Source organism: Cavia porcellus, unplaced genomic scaffold (assembly GCF_034190915.1).
Source record: "Cavia porcellus strain 051 isolate PalLab524CR breed Dunkin Hartley unplaced genomic scaffold, mCavPor4.1 scaffold_1, whole genome shotgun sequence".
Taxonomy (NCBI): domain Eukaryota; kingdom Metazoa; phylum Chordata; class Mammalia; order Rodentia; family Caviidae; genus Cavia; species Cavia porcellus.
The window spans coordinates 177,475,486-177,498,362 of record NW_026947484.1 but is presented as its reverse complement, the minus strand read 5'-3'; the positions used below and the strand labels follow the sequence as shown (position 1 = coordinate 177,498,362).

The 22,877-nt window shown below is 37.6% G+C and overlaps 1 long non-coding RNA gene across 1 annotated transcript; it reads right to left on the bottom strand.

Annotated features, from left to right (window-relative positions):
* Window positions 1-4,510: 4,510 nt before the first annotated feature.
* On the bottom strand, window positions 4,511-21,702 carry LOC134473672 (uncharacterized). The gene is made up of 3 exons (XR_010044050.1): window positions 21,590-21,702; window positions 10,469-10,594; window positions 4,511-6,857 (listed from the first exon to the last, which is right to left on the bottom strand). It is a non-coding gene; the product is annotated as an uncharacterized LOC134473672 (long non-coding RNA).
* Window positions 21,703-22,877: the final 1,175 nt, after the last annotated feature.

Here is a 22,877-nt window from a genome sequence, read left to right as displayed (position 1 = left end):
TTGGCCTGACAGCTTCTGCTAGTGCTAAGGGGGTGCTTGCTCCATACTGTTTGTCTGGGAACAAGATGCCAGCAGCCTGGCTTTGCTCGCTGTCAGAACACTCTAAGGACTTCTACAGATGTGCATTTATTCCTGTCATGTGTCAAAGGGTCCGCAGGTATTTAATTTATCATGTTAAAGGACTTCCTGGCCCACGTTCTCAAGGTGGTCTGTAATGAAGAGGTTGAATCAATGTTAGCTAAAACATTAATCCCAATTTTGAAACAAATTTAAGACAACTCTAACTCCTGATTAATGGAGCCAATGTTAACTTAAGAGATAAATGTCATAAACCTATCACACTAAATTTAAAATTGCACATAATAAGATAAAAGCACAGATCTTGTGATCCATAAGCTCTCTTTATTTCTGTCCCAACAGCCTCTCCCTCCCTAGAACCTTAATAGCTCCATGACTGAGGTCACTACATTTACCGTCTTAAAGAAAAAAACTGAAAAGTTAAGAGAGAAGAGAACTGGAGAGGGAACAAAAACCTTCTTCTGTATTAGGAAACCTGAATTTTTATTTTTGTGGCTGAGCTATGCTTCTGGGTAAAACACTGCTGGCCAAATTTCTGTTGGCTAAGGTAACAGTGCTGCAGCTGAGATGCTAATCAGTCTTTCTCATGTTGGATGAGAATAGAAATTCATTATTCAATCATTTGTTCATTCATTCAACATGTACTGACGTTAAGATAAACATATACTTTATTATTTAAACAAGGACAATTAGCGTGAAGGGAGTGCTTTATTAATGCCACCAAGACAATGAACTCATACTAGTACTACTGTAAACAAACCAGGCTGCATGATCACCCTAATTAGTGTGCATGTTTCTGTGCCTCAAACTACACTGTCTTGTGGAAACAGAAAATGCCTGTAAAGATGGGGAGGAGGGATATTCTTCCAATCAGCTCTCTCATGCACTCTCAAAATACTAAAAGGTTTTGTGAGCTTATTTGTTTTTTCAAGTGAAATAAAAATACACATTTGAGTCATTCAACTAATGATTTTTCTGGCTTTGCAAATGTTCTCTACCTAAGCACAGAGGTTGAATTTCTAAGAGATAATTCTGTGTTTAGTGGCATTGATACAAGATGAGTAGGCCACTGGGACCTAACATTATTCTCCCCCAAATTGAGGAAATCATTCTCCCACTATTCAAGGAAATAGTACACAACCTAGTGGAAATCTAATTTAAAATTTCTGTATTTTAATCACTTCTCACTTTTTATAAATCAGGAAATATACATAAACTTCCAAAGTATTTTGCCTTCATAACAGACTTCGAATCATAGACCAAACTGTGGGAAAACTTTCCCCTATGATGTCAAGGTGGTGAGTGTGTGGTGGCTTTGCATGGGGAGGGCTGCACCAGGGGCGAAGGGCATGGTTCTAGCAGCCCCATGGGACCAACCTCCAAATTTTCCAGTTTCAGTCCTTCCAATCCAACCCACCCTCTGAGATCACTGCATTTCATTCAGCCTCTCCGTGTACTTGGGTCTGAACGAATAATGGTTTCAGCTTCCACCCTTTCAAATATCAGATGTGGAGGTCCCATGGCTGGCAATATAGCCAAAGAATGACTGAACTCTCTGGCTAGCTCTGGGAAACAGGCCATGTAATGAGGAGGGCAGGAACTTCCCTAACTGTCCCACAATGAAGTCACTTTGGGTTCTGTTCTCATTATACAAATGGCCTGAGTGATTGAATTCTGAGTGTGAATATGGTTATGAACTTTGTGACCCTGCGCAATGTTATGGTCTGATTTGTTCTCTCCATTATCAAAATTTGTATGTTGAAGTCCCAAGCTTCACGCGATCGTATTGAGAGATAAGCCCTGTAAGTTGTCACGTTAATCCACTTATAAGATCCTATCCCACTGATGAGAAGACATTTGGACACACACAAGCACTCTCACAGAGAAAAGGCCACATGAGGACACAATGACAATGTGGCTATCTGTAAGCCAAGAAGAGAGGTCCCAGGAGGAACCAAACTGTCTGACACCTTGATATTGGACTTCTATCCTTGAGAGCTATAAAAAAATTAATTTCTGCTCTTTTAGCCACATATCCAATGGTGTTATGACAGCCCTAGCAAACCAATACAAACAGTTAAATTGGCATAAAATATGCTCCAATGATACCCCAAGATGAAGTAAGGGTACTAATGATATAAAATTGTATTGCATAGAATATATTTATCCATTTAGCATACAGGAGGGAAGCTAGTGTGTGTTTTCCTGAGACTTATAGCTTTGTTAAAGAATGAATTCCACGGAAGAATTCCACGGAATTATATACATTCAGCCTTTTCCTATCTTAACTCAGGATACAGTGAACTGAGTTAGGCTCATTGCATTAAATTGAACCTGCAAAATTTTAATATTTGAAACACAGAATTCTAAATATTATATGATGCTCTAAAAGCAGAAAGAAAAAAACTGTAGCTCACATCTCTGTTTGAGCCACTTTTAACTCTTCTTTCCCCCATTCAGTTTGTTACCAAGTCCACAGAAATAGCCCTTGCATCTTCCTCCCTCATCAGTACTGATTGCCACTGGCTTATAATCAAATCCATGTAACTTCTGGCCCACTCTGTTGTAAGCCAGGGAGGCCTCAGAGGGAGTACAGTATTGTGTAATGGTTAAGGAGTACTGTTGGTTGCTTGAGTTTGAGCCTCGTCTCTGTCACTTACAGCTCCGTCACTTATTAAGTGTGTCCTCACCCAACTTAAGCTTTCAAATCTACATGAAAAAATAGAGGTCAGAATAGTACCTGATCGTGCTGTTGGAGAGCTAGGTAAAATAAATCAACAGCCTTTAACATGGGAGACTCTGGGGAACACTGAACACCTGAACTATAGAACCGTCCTAACATTTCTCCAATTTCCCCATAATCATCCATCCATTCTCCTTTTCTCCCACCTTCTCAAGTTCTTTTTCTAAAGCACAGAGCTCATCTTGACAATGCTTCTGTGTCCTGTTCTGATCTGTGAGATAGACATTTCATGGGGCTCACTGTGCCTTTTGTTGAGCTGATTCCATCTCCACATTCTTCCTCCACCCGTAAGGGCAGAACCAGGTCGACCACACACCAAAATGCTCAGTAAATATTGGCTTATGGAAAAGAACGCATAAAAAAGTCCATGCTGGCTCAAAGGTTTCCTTCTCCCTCACCAGCAAAAGCCTGTTATCTTAGTTCTTAGAGCTGCTGTACAGAATTTGATGATTTAAACAACAAAAACTTATTCTGTCCTAGGTCTGGAGGCCAGAAATCTGAAATCAAAGGCTCACAGGGTCGTACTGACTGCAAAAATGCTAGAGGAGAATCTGTCCTTACCTCTCCCAGCTTCTAATGGCTCTTACTGTTCCTCGATTTATAGCTCTTCCCCTCCAGTTTCTTCCTCTATCTTTACAAAATGTGTTTCCCTGTGTTTCTTCTGTGTGTGTAGTCTCAGACTTTTCCTTTTTTCTCTTAAAATAAAATCACCACCCATCAAACTTAAGACTTACCCTAGGACCAGGACGGTCACATGTGACGACCCTTAACTTAGATATATCTGCAAAGTCACTATTTTCAAATAAAGTTAAAGTCACAGGTACCTGGGGATAAAATTTGGATGTATCTTTTTGGAAACTACAACTCAGTCCACTTATCTGACAAGAGTAAAGGAGGCTAAGGGGTCAGGAGAGGTTAGAACACAGAAAACGCTAAGAATGCTTGGGAAGGAAATTAGTTTTCGATTTTCATCTGACATAGTTCAGAGGTCACGACTGCATGAGTACTGAGCATAACACCTGGCCACAGCCCTTGAGCCAGCCCAGGGTAGCAAGGAAAGAGCCCAGAGCTCTTGTTCATGTCTACTTGATAATGTTTATTGCTTTTGTCTTCTGAAATCATATTTATTACTCTGAAAAATTCTAAAAAAGAAAAAGCTCGTATTTATTTTCATTTGGATCCAGAATGTCCCTCAAAGGCTGTGTTGAAGGCTTGCTTGCTTACTGGTATGCTTTTGGAAAGTGATTAGGTCACGAGGACTTAATTTTATCATCCTTAACAAATTCATTAGGCTTTTGGGAGGTGGGGCCTAGTTGGAGGAAGTAGACCCCTAGTGTGCCTTCCAGCGGCGTGTCTTGTCCCCAAGCCCTGCCTCAGATTCTCTCTCTCCCTTTGCTCTCACCTCAAGCCTATAGCAATGGAATCATCTATGAACTAAAACCTCTGAACTGTGAGCCAAAATAAACCTTTCCAGCTTGAAGCTGACTTTCCCAGTTACTTGTCACAAGAGCAAAAAACTGACAACACACAATTACTCTCACATCCTTTCCATTCCTTTTAGGCTTAGATGTCTTGTTACTTTTAGTGAATGAGACTTACACTGAAAAACAACTTGGATTCTGCTTTTCTTTAAAATATAAAATCTACATGATTTTCATTATATCATTTTTATTAATGCATATTAAATTGTCTTTACATTTTTTAAAATTATGTGTATAATTTAAAAGCTTATAAGATTGTTACAAAAAAGGAAAATAAATCACGAAAGGATTGTTAAAATGCCAATCCTTTATACTATAGTTTCTTCTTATTTCCTGTTCCTGGTATTAATTACTTTTTTTTCTTTTCAGCTGATTCTTTATGCGTTTATTTCCATGTGTCTCAACAGCATATTTGCAGTCATATTTCCTGATTTGTCAAGTTTCAGGCATTATTTATTGGTTGACTGGCTCTTCTGCCTAGATTGTTTCTCCACCTCTTCTGTGTCCATCAGCACTACACACACACACACACACACACACACACACACACACTCACACATTCAGAGACATATTCATACCCATCCACTCACTTCCCATATGGCCACATATATCTACACACATGTTCATGAGTCACACACATCACACTCATTCACACACATATACATACTCATGCACACACATATATATACACATGCACTAATTTCCATCACCTTCTATGATAAATAATTTATTTAATAACTATGAAAATATAATTTAGTATAGTAATTTAGTTTAAATCAATGTGCTCACATTTAACCCTAGCTAAGTTAGGAAGCTTAATATAATTTTATTTTTATACACCTTTTACTTTCCATGGTATTAATAATTGCACTTTTATTTACTTTTTTCTATATATGTATTACTAATGCATCTTGTGTCTCCATTTCAGTCTCCTTTCAGTATTTTTTCAATCTATTAATTTCTCCTTTTGAGTCGTCTCCTAGAGCTTGCCTATCTATCTCATTGATTCAGTTCCTCCCTGTGCCCACTGCGTGGCTGCTGGCCTGAAATCCCTTTGGTCCTGTTTCCCGTCTCTTTGTTTTTTCATTTGTTTGCTCTCTTGTTGTGACTGAGCAGCTCTTTCAGTAGCTTCCTAAAAAACGAGGATAAATTTTAAATTCTCTGACATCCTGAATGTCTGAAAATGTCTTCAGTTTACCTTGTATTTAACTGTTATGCTGACTGGAAATCAAATTCTAGGATGAAGACATTTTTTATTCAGTATTTGTACAAAATTTTTCTCTAGGTTTCTAGCTTCCTCTGTTACTGTTGAAAAATCCACAATCATTCTCTACCAAAATTTCTCCCAGGTCTCTACTTATACTGAAAAGTTTACAATATTTCTCTTTGTCACCAGAGTTTTGTAATTTTACAAAGATGTATCAGAAACTTGACCAGAATCCAACCATACCCTCAGATAGGATTTTTAAAGATGTTTTGATGAAGAAACTGCTTACATAAATCATGATGAAAGGAACCCAGAGAGCTGGAGGCACTTAGGGACTGGTAGCAAGCAACTTGTCTCCTTTAACTGCAGGGGTGGGGAAGAAACACCAGAATCAGATTCTGGTTGTGAGTTGAAGCTGAGAATCAAGGTTCAACAGAACTTGCAGCAGGGCCAATCACCACCAAGACTTCGTGTGACTCTGTTATAGCCCGGTCATCACATTTAATGCCTGCATTCACTCACTTTGCCTTTCCTAGTGGATACTTGGTGCTTGTTGACCATATACTGGTCTCTGATGTGTCACATATTCTTTCCTATATTTTCAGAGAGCAAATCCTTTTTTCTTTCTGGGAAAAGTATATACATTAGATATGGATGGAGAAAAGAGACCAATTATTGAAGAACTTAATCGCTGCAACTTGTTTGTAGAAAGAGGATTGTCCTTCCTTCTATAATCAGCTGTCCACTGCTAGGACCTGACACCCACAATTTAGAAGAGGAGAAATTTGTTTTAGCTGAGTTTCTGAGGTTTCACTTAATGGTTGGCTGGTTGCAAGGCAGTAACTCTATGGTGAAAGGGCATGGTGGAAGAAAACTGTTCCTATCATGATGGCCAGAAAGCCAGAGAGGAGGAGCTTCAGAGAGGAAGGGGTCAGAGGTCAAACTCCCATGACCAATTTCCTCCAGGTGAGCCCTACCTGCTAATGTCCCATTCAGCTTTGAACTTGTTGATAAGATCAGTATCCTCACAATCCAGAAGTTTCCGAATCCAGTCAAGCTGACAAGCAAGATTAACCATCATACTCCAGTTATCTAGCAGGAAGGAATTATAGCTCTTGGCCTTCTCCTCTAGGGCCCCATGCAGGTACTGGTTTGGCAAAAGGTTAACAGACAAGTTCATTTGCCTCTGGAATACCTTTAAGTTAGTCCTTTTAAATAGGGCACAACTGGGCAGTCCATGCAGGAAAATATTACCGATGGTGGCCAGGATGGGCCAAGGTAAGTCCGGAGAGAACAATTGCCAGCTTCAATAATAACATCTTTGTATGTGTTAGATACAGTATCTTCTCTGGGGAAGCAAGAAAAACAGATGGTCTGTGAGCACAGAAGGACTGAGTGCTAATCCCTGTTCATTCCCAGAACCAGGCACTTCATACAAACTTTGCAACTACATAAAGCAGCCATAGGTACTGACTAAGAGATTAAATATCATACATTTTCCAGATACAGAGCATGACCAGTGGGCACCATGACCCTGAGAAGGAGGGAGATCTGTTGTCGTCATCCAGAAACTATCTCAGAATAAAATAACAACAATAAATATTTGGAAGTTAAAAACACAGAAAAATAAGGGCTAGGAGATGCAAGCCTGTGACAAAGCACATGCCTAGCATGCAGGAAGCCTCGGATTCCATCCCCAACACTGAAAAGTAAAAACAACATAGAAAAAGTAGCAGTAATCAACTTAGCAGGCCCAAGAAAGGTAAATCCTAAACAAGCAACAGGGAAAGCTAAAGCACCACTAGAATTGTACCCCAAACCTGCCCCCACTTCTGTCAGGCTAAGATACAACCTGTTCCATTTCTCTAGCCTGCTCTGTAATCTGAAGCAAGTTTCTCTTACAGTCATAGCAATCTGCTCATACAATCTTAGCAAGCTGTATACCTTCTATCTCTTCATCTGGTGCCCTAACTGCTTAATTACATCCCATACTCAGCTCTCAGAGAGACTGGAAAAACGTAGTCTCTAATTAGTCCACAGAAGACATTACAGGTCTCTGACAGCCCCAAAACTGGACCTGGGGGCACTCAAAGATAGCCTCTGAATCGGTTGAAAGATAAAATGTTGCAATGACTAGGGTTGCCTCCTTGGAAATTCATGCAGGCAATGTTTGGACAATACAATCAGCCATGAATCTTGTGTGAAGACTGTACTCTTTTGTATACAAATTTAGATTGTATTATCTACAATAATTTAATTCACTGGACTAAGCTGAAGCTTACTTGGAAAGTGAAATTTTCATGTGTACAAGGACTTCTTCCCATGCAAATAACCCTTTTTATAATAGGCTGGACCTGTGGTGGCCTAGCAGGGAAGGACAAGCAAATTCAACTGCTGATCCTGCATGATCAAAGCATTCAGGCTGCCACAAGTCACCAAGGCCTGCTTTACTTTACTGATAACCCCAAATGAACGCAAGCAGAGAGTGAACCTCAGCACAGCTCTGGATATCTACTTTTCCTCTTATTTGCTCCAGGGTAAGTAGCTTGTCTGATCGGCTACCAGAGGGCTAGTGGACAGTAGATGCAGTGCGGTCTCCTCTGAGCCAAATCATCTTTGTACCCAGCCCATGTGATTAACACAGGACAATGGATGGCCAACTTGGCAGCTCAGCTCATTGGTGCCCAGCACAATTCCCATGAACAAACCATTTTACTTCTTTGTATCTGAGTCTCTGTTCTTTAAAATGAAAGATTAAAAATGCATTCCATTCATATGGTTGCAAACAAGATATAATTTGTAAGACACCGTGTACCAAAAAGAGAAAAGACAAATATGGGTAGCTGGTTGCCAGGTTACTGTTTCTGCTTAGAGAAGTCATCTTTGCATGAGATAGTTTCACATGTTAATGTGCTCCATCTTTGCCACTCAAAATTGCTTTTTATTATTTTTTAATTGTGCTAAAATACATGGCTTACCATCTTAACCATTGTTAATTAAGTGTATGTTGTACTACTGGTAAGTATATTCACATTGTTGCTCAAACTCCAAAGTTTTTCTCTTGTAAAACTGAAACTCTACCCTCTAAATAACTTTCCATTCCTCTCATAACTGGCTTTAAAATAATGCTTCCTCTCAAGCCTCCAGAGCCATGATAGGCTATGTCAGTGTGGTGCAGGAGTTCATGAGACCCCAGGGCTTTTCTTCATCTTCTCATAATCTGCATGAAGAATTAGTTATGCCAAACCTACGTAAGATAGCTTCTTTGTAAAATTTTTAAGGTTGAAAAGCATGTGATTATTCTCAAGGATCTCATGGTAGATTTGCCAGTGTATAAGTTATCATGTGTGATTCAATATCATCATAAATGATAATAACAACGGTCTGTGTGAGGTGCAGAGGCAGTCAAAGGCAGAAGCCACCAATGTAGTAAATACAAAAAGGGCAAAGAAAGCAGGCAAGGACTGTTATGTAAAGGTTTTTGAAAGGGAAGATTCTCAGGATTTTAAGAAGACGAAAACAAGAATTAATCATGAGATTACAATGAAAAAATTTGAAATATTAATGGGTCTAATTCACAAAAGAAGTTTTAAATATTGATAATTTTAGGCAGGAATTTTAATAGAGCTGGGGAAGGCAGTTATGGCAATGGAGGAGATCTCTTTAGCAGGGACCTTAGAAATCCCGCCTGCATAGAGAGCACACCTGTCTTTCCTTAATAATTCAAATATTCCTCCAGGACTAATTAACGTTCAGCATAAAAATAAAAATTATGGGTAAAATCTGAGGTTGTAAATTGTATTAAAATTTTCTTCTTTTTTGATGTATTTGTCTTTTATGATAACAGAGCTTGAAAATCAGTAATTATTTTTACTATATTTTTAGTTTTTGTGTTTGATTTTAAAGCTTGGGTTCTGTTCACAATGCTAAAAAAGCATGCCACCTGTATAGGTAGAGTACTTTAAAAGCTATTCATTTGTTACTTAATGGATAGTAAAAAAAGAATCATATTGGAAATAATTCCCAAAATCATATTTTATTAACAATGATTGTTAAAGAAATCTTTCAAACATATTCCAATTCAACTATTGATTAAGAATTTAACTATTATTTTCCTTCTTACCTAAGTGTTCCATGTGGCTATAAGTTTTCTTTTCCATTATTTCAAACCCAGTGACATATTTGAAAATCCATGATTTATGGCTTCAGTATACAGAGCTAAATAGTTCTATTATAAATTCTTATGTGTATTTTAGATGAGGAATCAGAACAGTTATAGTCCCATAAATTTTAGGGTCCCTCTTGGCCTGTCCTCCATCTTACTTCAAAAGAAAGACCTAGCAAGATTTAAACATGAAAAGCAGTCCACAAGCAGAAGTCAGAATTGAGGCCCCTTGAGGTCTGGGAAGCCCTTCCTCTGCTTCAGAAGGTTTCCAGAGCAAGGTTGCCTCTGCCTCTGCCTCAGGACCTACCTGAGTTCCTTCCTTATCTTCCCTGATTCCCAGGGGCCTTAACTAGAAGATAGCATTCCACATAACCCCCAGTGCTCAAAGCCTGAGAACCTGGTGAGCCTACGGCACAGGTAAACATACAAGAGTTGTAGGGAAATTTAAACTGTTTCCTCACCTTAATTTTACATGCCTACATCTGTCAGACTATTTTAGCAAGAAATTAAAATTCAGAAGATGCTGAGTAAGGGCAACTATGAATCCTTTGGAGAGAAGAGATACTTGCATTTATGTGTACACACAATTACCAGTAAAAAAACAAAAGCAAATTTCCCAGATGTGGGCCAGGTGCCTTCAATTGCTTGAGAGATATGAGTTTGACAGAGACATCTCCAGATATAATTTATATTTTGTGATTCAGGAAGCCTAATTAGATAGAGGAGAACCGATTAATCTCACCACCAATTTCTCCAACTATTGAGTCTTAAACTAACATGGCAGGAAATCTTACAGTGCTCAGGAGGTGAAGTGCAGGGGAGCTCCACAGGTTTCTTTTTCTTCCATTTCCTCCTTTAGTATCAGTTTTTCCAGGCCTGATTAATTTTAAGCAAAGGAAACATTTTAACACCTCTCCTTCCTGAAATACAAAGTAACACAATTTTTTTAAAAAATGACTATTTCTCCTTTTTTGTTGTGTGATTTAAATTTTTCCTCTCTTTGAATCATTCAGTTACTAGAGCATCTGTTTTAAATATACTGCTTTGGTAGAGTTTCCCTCCCACATTTTTGTTAGTAATACATCTGCTTATTGGTTCATCTTGAATTCCAGAAGAGATGTGCAATTCTTTTAAATGTGAAAACATATGAGGAAGTTACTACATTATTTATATTTAGAATGCTGTGTTTGGGGCGTAAATGTTTGTGTGGTAAATGATCTAAGATACATATGACAACTTCAAGGTCCTGGCTAGCTCCCCAGAGAGTAAGGAAACCAAGGAGAGAGCTCAGTTGTATCACTAATGTTTTATGTCTTCAACATGAAGAAATTGATGAAACAACCATAACATGATCCTAACACCTATTTGGTCGGCATAGGTCATAGAGGTCATTTGTACCACAACTAGAATAACCATGAAAACCTTAGAAATAAGATTGATGTTAAATTTTCATATACAAAGCACAAAACCCAAGAAGAACACATAAGCAGGAGATATCATGGCACAATAGGAAAAGATCTTTCCTTAATCCCAGCTGTAGCATTCTTTCAACACAAGATAGGACACGTTACTGAACCCTCTAAGCCTCAATTTATCCATTTGCAAAAGGAGGAATTCAGTAACACTTACTTTACAAATTATGGAGGGTAACATACAAATAGAATATAAAACTCTTATCTGAACCTTGCATAATCCATATAGTGTCATGGTCAACCTTTCAATGGAAGAGTAAAACCTTAAAATTCACTCCTAAATAATATCTAAGTCTACTGAAATCTATTTTTTAAGTTCCAACAAAAGTATTCCTAAGTGAAATACTTTAAAAGTAAAAGAGTTGCTGGGAATACAGCCTGGTCCTAGAGCATGCACTTACACTTATGTGTGAGACCCTGAGTCCCTGCTCCAGCACCAAAAAAATAAACTAAAAATAAAAGTAAAAAAAGCATTGAGGTATTAGTATGAAAATGAGTTGTAAGTAATAAGCCAAGAGAATATTCGAAATGCAACATGGAAAAATAAGCTATACATTGAAATAGGGTAGCTGTGGAAAACTTTCCTTTAAAATTATTAAATTTTGTGGAAAAAAGAGAGAATTCAGTGGAGCTTTTTGACCACTCAGAAGGGAAAGGAAAAGAAAAATTAATGATCAGCTTCATGGATGGTACCTTTTACTGAGGCTCAGACAGTTCACCAAGCTAGCATGTGGAGAATAAATTTTAAAGCTATGTTTAGTTTCAATCTTAAATCTACACTTTTCCATTATTCTTCAAAAGTGTTCCTTCTGAGGACATAATTCTGATTAATCCCCCTTGAAGGTCACTCACTAATATAACCTATAAACATAGGTCTTTCTTCTTCAGACTGATAAAAATTAACTGTTGAATCAGAATAGCCATACTAATTCCCACAAAACAAACAACTGTCAAAGTCTAATCCACAGGAAGAAATTTCCTAACTGCTTCTATCATTAGCTGAGAGCATTTTCCCTCTGACCATTTACCTTGAGATTAAACCAAAGAGGAAGGCCCCATTACATTTAATGAATCTCTGTTCTGGCTAAGCATCGTATATTCTTTGTCCACCAATCCTTCTAATAACAAAGTTCATCTATTATGCTTTAGACATAAGAAAACAGTAGCCAAGAAAGGAGAAATGAATTAGTACCTGCAGTTATTTGGGGTCAAGATTTAGACCCAGGTTATCTAGCACAGAGCACATTCCTTGCTTGGACACAACTCCTGTCCTAGGGCAGCCTCCCAGCAGGGTTTGAAAGGGACATGTATTAGTCCCAGGCTATCACACTGTTTGAAACTTCAAAGCATCTTCTAATACTAAAACATTGTAGAAAGAGATAAGATAAAAGCTTCCACTAACAGCATTATGTTCCCCATACCTAACAATGACTTGCTGTCTAAACCATGCACAGAGATGAAAGAGGTGGCTTATTGTTTACCTGTTCCCTTTGCTAGACGTTGACTTTCTTAGTCTGTTCTTTGGCTCTAACAGAATACCACAGACTGGGTAATTTACAATGAACAGAAATTTATTTAGCTCATGGTTATGGAAGCTAGGAAGTTCATGAACAAGGGGCCAGGCTCTCATGAAAATCTTGTCATATCCCATTTTGAAAGCACAAGAGCCAAAGAGGGTGAGACAGAGAAGGAAAAAGAGCCAAACTCACTCTATTCAAAATGAACCCACTCCTTCAATAATGAACTCAACAATAAACTTGTAATCACGGCATTGGTCCATTCATGAAGGTGGTGCCCAAGAATCCAAATACTTCACATTGAGCTCCACCTCCCAACACTGCTGCACAGAGAATCACATTTCCAATACATAAACCATGGAGGACGTGTTTAACCACAGAGGGCTATCTCTTCCAAGTCCCTAGTGCTAGGAGGCAACTACTTTAGCTACACTGCAAACCATAATCCTCTGGTCGACAGAGTTTCCTTCTGGTGAATAACATTTCAAATCTCCTGAGACATGACTATTTTATGAGAAACTCCCTATCAAACACTTTGGGAAGATCAAGGTTTAAAAACATTAACGATAAAAAATCTTTATGGCAACAGTTTGACTGGTTTTATGATCCAATATCACTGGTCTTCCTGTGAGCAATCTTTGATTCTGTCATGCATAGCCTTTTACCTCCTTCTTTAGCATCTTTCCCCCTGAGTTTTGCAGGAATACATCAGTTTTGTATTCTATTTTATTGATGAGATTTTCCAGTCTTAATTCTCCCTCTTTCTCCTGAAATGCAATTTTTAATTCCCACAGTTTTATATTTCTTGTAGCCACTTTTTGTCTTATCTGATGATTCTGTGTATGTGCGCCATCCACTCAAATGCCAGCCGACAATCAGTGATTTTATCCAAATGATTACACACAAATTGTTACGAGGGTGGAAGAAACAATTTCATATTTCCAGGGTAAAAAGGATTAGAAAATGTACTCGCTGGAAAAAAAATCAGCTAACATGAAGCAGAATGTAAGTAAAGTAATGGGAGAAGATACATGCTATTGCATATTCAACTCTCTGATGAACAGAAAAGATTAAAGAGTGATTTTTAAAAGCTTAGAAATTTTAAACATTGCACATACAAAAGCAAAGAAAACATTTTTCATAAAAAACAGAACACAGAAAAAAATAAAAAGAACATTATAGAAAATCCAGAACTAAGAAAAAATAAGTCTGTCATAAGAATTGTAAGTTGAGTCACCCCCCCCCCAGGAAATAAAAACTCTGATATGCCAAAAATTCCAGCTGTGTTCCATTTCTACAAAATAAATTAAAAGCAAAGAATAATAAGCTGGATAAAATAAAAAGACAGTTAAAAATCAAACTAGTATTGGTAAAAATAAAGCCAAGGTCATAATATTAATATACTATGAATTTGAATTAGAAAATAAAATATGAATTGGGTCTAAGGAAGCAATTTCATATTTCAAAATGAAGGCATATTTCAAAATGAAATATTATTCATCAGTATCTATATTTATTTTAATGAAATATAAAAATACATAAATACTAATAATAGCACAGATTTGATAAATGTTCACATTATTTTCATTAAAATGCTAGAAACTTTTAACAACCTATCACTATTTATTGTAACCAATGTATGGTAGGTACCCCAAGTATCTTAGACCTAAGATCGTCACATTTACATAAATTAGAGTTTTTGAAAAATCCTCCAATCAGCTGAAAGAGCAGCCTACAGCTGTAGCAGAAAATGCCCCTCCCCAATCTGTGCACTTCAGTTTGTTAGTTGTACAGGTAATAAATCAGATTACAGGTCCCATTACTTTTGTTTCTTAGAAACAGCTGGTCACTGTAATCATAGCTGGTCACTATGATGCGTGTTGTAAAAATCAAAGACAGCCAAGTCCTCTGCCTTTCTGCTTCGCCTAGCCCCCCCCCAATAAAAAAAAACCCCTTCTCTGAGTCTTCAAGAACTGATATTTTGGGATTGATCCCAGTCAATGCCTGTTGCTGTAAAATTAACCTGCCTCCAAATCCCAGGTGTTGTTTGGTGTTTCTGCTTGCCATTGCACAATCTGAAGGAAAAAGAGGGCAAATGTTTTACAATCTTACAGAATTACGTGATGTAATAAGTATTTGTATTGCTCTCAAGCATGTGCTGCATCCTGCGTGGTAATATCCCAGTGTGCAGGATTTCATCTCCTGGTTCTTTTCAATAGACTATTTCTTTCTCCCAAGAATGAGGTGCATGATAATCAGTGCATTTGTTGGGCATATGCCCGCTAACATACTTCTTTATCCATTTTTCTATGTAATACCATGACTATACATGGGGCAGTCTATGAACTCAAAGAATAGTCCTGTTAAAATGAAGAAAGTTATACTAGCATTTTGTGTGCATTTCTTTGAAGATAAATTTCTATACCCCCTTTGATGGTGATAGCAATCACCTTGGGGAATATTGCCATACCAGGGCACTCACACTAATATCATTTATTAATAGAGTGAACAATCAATAGTAGGAAAAATCTACAGTCTTGAGCCAACACGTAACCTCCATTCTTGCCAATGTAGTCACTTTGTGTAAAAATCCATCAAAGAAGCCACTTGAAGGAGAGAGGCTATCTGACATCCAAAGAATGAGCTATCTTGTCAACCTGATGGTGGAGATGCTTTTGGATGGTAAGCAGATATGATGAAAAATAAGTAGCTTCATTATCATTGACCATTTTGTTGCAGATCACCAATCCTGTGCTTTCCAAGTTCCAGACTATTTCCCATCATCTTCATGCATATATTTTACTAAGACATACAGGATATTTTTTATCAAATTAGCATATAATCCTAATTATAACAAGCCAGTAGGATATCTGTGATATAACAGGACATCCAAGTTCCTCAAGGCTGTGTGATCATAAGGGAGCATGAGAGTCAACATAGCATGTCACATCTGTGAAGGTGTACTAGTCTCCTTACTAGGTAAATGTAAACTGCCATTTATGATTACCAGTTTGGGTTGAATAGAAATACTTTTCTAGGTTGATAGTTTTAGATAAAAAGAGGTGTTCATTTGCTCCAAAAATCACATTTGGAATAATTTTTGTCATCATGATGACATTACTTGCAGTAGTTTCCCATTTTTTCAGCTGAGAGATTATTTTTATCAAATAATAAAGAAATCTTCCCAAAGATGGATGGAGTGACACTCAAGAATATGGTTTGTAGAATATTGGGTTTCACGTCAAATAAAAGTCACCATATACAGGTGAATATGTACTGTCACTATCAGTAGACCTAAAAATAATAATCATTATCATCATCTTGTGATATTTGAAAGCACTAATTACATAGTAGCTCCTACTGTAGTCATAGCTGCAAGAAATAGTCTTTTGAGCCATAGTATTAAAAATATCTAAAGCCTTTGGAAATAAATGAGACTGCTTTGATCTTTACTTGTGACAATGCGCAAATCTGGCATTTTCTGATTTGGAAAAGTTCTGAGTTTGGAAATTAAACTGTCAGAGTTGAAAAGTATGGGAATGTGAGGACAAAAAACTATTTAATCAAAGTGCTGGCTACTTTTTCAAAAAGGGATAGAAAATAGATTGTCCAATAACAATGTAACCGTGTGCATCTTTGGAACAAGGAGAGATCGAAGAAGCCTAGGAAGACAAAAGAAACTGGAAATTGCTACCCAATTGTAAATAAAAAGAAAATGTTTCCTTGAAAAAAAAAAAGAAAGAAGGAAAGAAATCTTGTCCAAGAATATTAATCCTCAGAGTTTGAGAGTGGAGCTATTTTAGGTATCAAGTACCAAAGTCCTGACAAAATTCCTCTCAATAATTCAAATTCAGAATTTTAATAAAATTACTACTTATATGATTAGTATGAACTAATTTTGAAGTAGCCAAAATTAGTCATTAACAGGAACTATTAACCTTGAGCGAGATAAGAGGAAATGATGATACTGGAGGATAGTGAGAAGTCACCAGCGGGGAGCTGTATTTATGGATGATAGGGGTCATTGCCATTAAAGTGGGAAAAATCAAGGAATAAACATTCTGATTCTCACTATCAGTTTTCTAGGGTAAATAACAATGTGGAGAATAGTAGATAACCCAGAGGACAGTAAAAGGACAAACAGAATAACCAACATAGAAATGCAAGACTGAAAAGCATGGGTACCCCAGCTTTCAGATAACAAAAACTGAATCAGATGGGCTACCTATAAAATATGTAGCATTTATTGCATAAAGATATTTCTATAAATTAGTTTTGTAATGATTTACAATGGATAATGGTCTAGCCAGCTTCAAAGCCTTTTACATTAGGAGTTTCACCCTCCTTCACTGGTCTAGCTATGTTTTGAAGTACTGAGTAAGTAAATAAATAGTAAAGTAAGGAATACTTTAGAGGCAAAATGGAAAGAGAACATACTCAGCACAGGTCCTTCTTGGTCTTTTCTGGAACACAGCACTGAAGTGGCCTCAAGGCCTTCATACAAGTCTATTTTTCTCAGGCTCAGCATTGTTAGCTATAAGCCTAACTACTAGATCATCATTATAAATGCTAGACTCAACTCAACCTTTTACATGTCAGGCCAGTTCAAGCTTGTGTCAGCATCTCCTTCTCAATTTATGTGATTCTTTTTGAAAAACACAAGAAATTAATGAAATGCACAAGAATCACATATGTATATTCACTAAAATGGAGATGAGCCAAAACAAAGAGGAGGACAGCACAGTTTTATGGCATAAAAGCAGAAACACCCTTAAATCCACAGGAAAGACTTAAAATGTTGGTGAAAACATGAGTGTGGCATTTATACAAGCCAAAGATAAGCTTCTGTAGGTTTGTTGAAGTGGTAGGGTACCTGACTCACAAACTTTCTGATTTCATTTTGCCAAATGTATTCACATTTCAGAAACTGACAATAGTTTTTACCTTTTCAAAGCCCCGTGAAGACCAATGATTTACAATAGTGTCTATATTCACTATTGGTAGATCAGAAATAAAAAGGGGGTGTGAGAAAGTAACTTGCAAAGGAACCTGAATTCATAGGCTTCTTTAATTATAATTCTGTAGTTTAAAAATGTTTATAGTTTTACTGAGATAGACTTTCACTATGTAGTCCAGGCTGGCCTTGAACTCATGGAAATGCTCCTGCCTTAGCCTCCGAGGATTACAGGCATGCACCCCTACACCTGGTTAGCTACAATTTTAACTCTCAAATTTATACAAGTTTAAATTTTCTATCTACTGGACTAAGCATCTTCAAAACATAACATCATTCTAATGTTATTTTTTATTTCTGATATTCTGTTTTTATTTTTTATTGTTTATAGTACATGATGATCACATTCCTTGTGGGGAATTGGTATGTGGACATAACACATCTTAACTCTTTTGAGGGGGAGGTGGAAACATTTAGTCCAGGCTGGCCTTGAGCTTGCTATGTAGCTCAGGCCTGCCTCAACCTCATGAGTGCTGTGACCACCACCACGCCTCACTCTTCCTCAAACTCTTGATCGTGTTCCCATTTGAGAAAGATCTATCTCCCTATTTCTTATGATCTTTTATTCACGTGGTAGATTTGTCATAAGAGACATCATGCAGTATTTAAACTTGTGTGTCTTATTTCAGTTAACATTAAGGTACATCCAATTTCCTACAAATCACCCAAGTGTATCCTGTTTTGTGGCAGAGTAGTATTAATCCTTTGAGTATAAACTCTATATTTATTTTATCCATTCTCTTATTGATAGGATAAACGTAGGCTACTCCTAAAATTTAGCTATTATGAATTGTGCTGCTACAAACATGGATATGCATGTATCACTGCAATATGATGTGGTTATGATTTATGTCTAGATCTCATACAGTCATAGCTGAGAATTTTCATAGGCAGCTGGATCTAGAGTGTGTGACACTGGGATTAAGTGTGGGATGCTGGGATCAAAGGCGTGTGTAAGTGGCAGGGTATCTGACTCACAATCATTCTGATTTCATTTTGCCACTGACTGGTTTGGCATGGTTCTGGGCAGGATTAAGGATCTCCCACCCTGGGTGTGAATGCTACCCACCCTTGTAGCCTGGATGGAACACAAAAGACAGAATAAGGGTCATTGCTTATCACTTGTAGCTTGCTCCCTGCTACCTCCTGCCTCCCATGAATTGTTTCCACTCTTGCAATGTCTCTCTGCCATGTCATCATGTCTGGAAGCCACCAATTAAAGTACTGAAACCTCTACAGATTGTGATTTGAAATAAACCTTTCCTCCTTTAACTTCGGATGTCAAGTATTTGGTCTCAGCATTGAGAAAAGTAGCTAAGGCAGATTTCTTTAGTTTTTTGGGAAAGAATGATACCTAGAGAGGAAATATCTGGGTGAAATGGAATTTATGGCCATTCTTTCTGGGATAAGATGGAATCTCAGTGTTGTTTTAATGTGAATTTCTCTAATGTTCTCTTCTAGCTTCAAGCTTACTTCAAGAAAATAAAATTAACTGTAATAATTGGTCATAGAAATTCAATTTGGATGTACGCTAAGAAATATTTATTATATTCTTATCCTGTACCAAGAAAGGTTATAATGACTTTGCCTGGCTGATTATGTTTAGTTAGTAGGGGAATGCTTGTTCTCTCTTCTTAAGGCTATTGAAAAAAAAAAAAAAAAAAAAAAAAAAAAAAAAAAAAAAAAAAAAAACACTGACCATTATCTGTAGCCATTTAGCTTTACTTTTATATTTGAGAGATATGGAAATATTGAGTAAGGAAGTCTCTGTCAACAAAGCACATTATTTGGACCATCAATGATTATTTACAAATAAAGCTAATTTATTTATCACTGTTCTGTTTATGTTGCTAATTATCAGAGCTAAATGAATCTTTCTATTTATACTTCCTCTGAGTCCCAGGTTCCTTTCAGGAAGATTTTTAAATGCCAGTGAACTTATTTTTCACTAGCAATCACCAGCAAATATTTAACCTAATTTCCAGCCTATCATATTTTGATTATGACTCCCTTATCTTTGCATACCCTCACAGAAGTAATATTAAAAATAATGACATGTGGGGCTGGGGATTTAGCTCAGCAGCATAAGCACCTGCCTTGCAAGCCAGCAGTCATGAGTTTGATCCCTAATACCGATAAAAAAAATAATAATAATGACATGTTAAATTCAATTGAATAAACACTGGATATTTCATGGGTTAGACCATTTGGGACGCAAAGATAAATATAGTTCTTGTACTACAGGGCAAAAAAGAAACCAATTTTCCAAATTTTTCTGTATTCTCCAAAATGTCTGCCAAGAGTATAAGGGAATATGGAAGAAAAGCAGATTCAAAGTAGAGACCTAGGAAGGGCATGAGGTTTAGGTTAAAATAAAGGTTACTATTAACTGAGTACTGTGTGACAGTGAACAAATCATTTCACTCATTTTTTAATCATTAAAACAATTTTCAGCTGAGCTCAGGGGAGCTCTAATCTCAGTGACTCAGAAGGCTTAGGTAAGAAGATCCTGAGTTCAAAACCAGTCCGAGCAATTTAGTAAAATCTCATCCTCAAAAAGAGAACAAACAAATGAAAATCAGGTACCTTGGTTCTAATCTTACAGAAATCAAACAGCTAAGTTTCAGAAATTTAAATTATCTGCCCAAAGTCATACATTCTATTAAATTATAGAACCAGGATACAACACACTACCTGTGAAAGGAATTGACCAGAGAGAACTAAAGGGCTACTGTATGGTATCAAGGGCCAGGATTAGTTTAACATCTGTGGATTCACAGTAATAGAGATCTCCAGAATAATGCCACTTTTTTCCCAGCAAGGCTTGCAAGGAAATAAATGAAGAAAGATAATTGGTGAATTTATCCACAATAGACTGAGAACTGACTGACTGTTGCAAACAAATTGAGTGTACTGATTATCCTGAATGCTAGACTAGGAAGAAGAGGCAGAATTGAATTCTGATTTAACACGAAAGCTGAATTTGACTAATAGACTATAATTCAATAAAGAGAGAGGAAAAATTGAATGAAAGGAAAGAAAATGTTGAAAAAATAGCAAGTGTGATCAGAACGGGATGTCTAAATTATATTTTAAAGGTGGAGTTACAGAAATAAAGATGACTGATGCCTGGAACTTCCAATCCCTCCCATGTGACAAGAAGGGGCAGTCAAGGTAACCCCAGTCTCACTCAAGGACTGCTTTAGAATGTAGCCTAAAGCTCAATTTTGGTGTTAGAAGGCTACATTAGTCAGCTTTTTGTTGTTGTGACAAAAACCCGAGAGAAACAACTTAAAAGAGAAAAGATCTGTTTGGGTTCATAGTTTCAGAAGTTTCAGGCTACAGTCACCTGGCTCTAAGACAGAAATATCAAAAGTGTTGTAGTCAGGGGCTGTACACAGGGAACAACTAGGAGTAGTACATGGAGTTTATTATATTTTTATAATGGTCACCGGAAGTTAACACAGGAAAATGCAGGAAATCTATCCGCAACACCAAAGACATAGATTATTTAGTCAAGAGCCTAAACCCCACGGCAATGTCTCACATGAGTCCAGATAAAAACCCAGAACTCAGGACAATGCTTCCCATGAGTCCAACTGGAGGTCCAGAGTCCACAAGAAGGACTCATTTCAGTCTCTATTACCGATCCATGCCGGGAAGACAAGGGTCAGTAGTGGAAGCCAGAAAGTCTATGCCAGCAGGATGAAGGAGCTGTGCTAGTGGGATGAGAGTTCTACGTTGGAGCCGAGAAGTCACACTCACAACAAAGACTGGGCTATCCTGAAAGGCACCACAGCTGTCCTCAGTGACATGGAGGCCCTGAGCTTCTCCAACGACAAGCACAGTCGGGTACATGCCAAGAAGCAGCATGACGAGTTCATCCTAGAGACCAAGCAACACATGTCTTACCCTCTGAAGCCAGGAAGCAGTGCTAGATGTGAGGACCAGAGCTTCTCCAGGAGAACCAACTGCTCAGACAGCAACTCGTAGGAGAACCCACAATGCCTCCTTAAAGCTTCAACCCTTCAACACCTCCCTTCTTCTCCACCTATTTATCCTGGCAACCCTCCTCAGGTGGAGCATCTTTGCTCAATGCATGCTGATGTAATCCAGCTGGCGTTAAGTTGACCACCAGTTCTCAACCCATAACATCAAGGTAGAAGGACCTGATAAAGAAAGTTGTTTACCTTTCAGTGACCAAGAAGCAGAAGGAAGAAAGGGCCAGAGATGAGGGCTGGAGAAAAGATACCGTTCCTGAGGTCACATCCCCAGGACCCATGTCTGTCAACTAGTCCTTATCTCCTGTTTCCATCAGTTTCTAATAGTGCTGTGAAGTTATGACCTCATCAACATACTCAAAACTAATGGAGTTGGTCTTTGTGATTCAGTCACCTTGTGGAAGTGCCACCAATGAATCTATGAGACTGGGGGCAGGGGGGATTTTAGATCTAAACCATTATGGAGGGAAAATATGCTGGGGGAACTTGATGACTAGAAAATGGAGACCCAGGAAAGAGCCAGCCCCTGATCTTCCTTTGGATGGTAAAGTGACTTGTTTTTTTGCCACAGGGGTGTGGCCATCTTGTTCTTAACTTAAGGGTGAATATAACATTGAGAGGAAAAATGGCTCAAGAGCATTACAGGAAAACAAAACCAGAGCCTGTGGGTATGAGGTTTTATGTCCAAATTTTTTATTATGTCCATTATAAACTTCCCTATCCTTTAAGGAAAACTAACCTAGAGTTTCCTCTTACTGAAAAAGTCATCCTAAATGATTCATAGGTGGTTTCAGATTACTACAAAATACTTTTACAGTTACAAGTTGGTACTGTACAATGAAATCTGAAAATGACAAGCAGAAGATGAAAACAACTAATCCAAACAGCATGAATTTTAGAGGAAGGAAAATTTTGGATTGATGACATCAGAGATAAGAGAAATGGTCGAGTAACAATGGATTAGAATGCTAAAAAACATTGCTACACTCATAATAATAAAACATAATTTATTCAGAATTCTGCTCCAAAGGGAGCACAAGGTAAGCAAAAGTAGATATGGTCTCTTCCCTAGTGAAACTTTGGGTTTCATGTGGATATAAAACATTAATTGAACAATCACACCAACACATATAAAATTACATCTATTGTAGAAAAACTTACAAGTCAAGATGGCAAAATGTACACATTATAAATCAGAC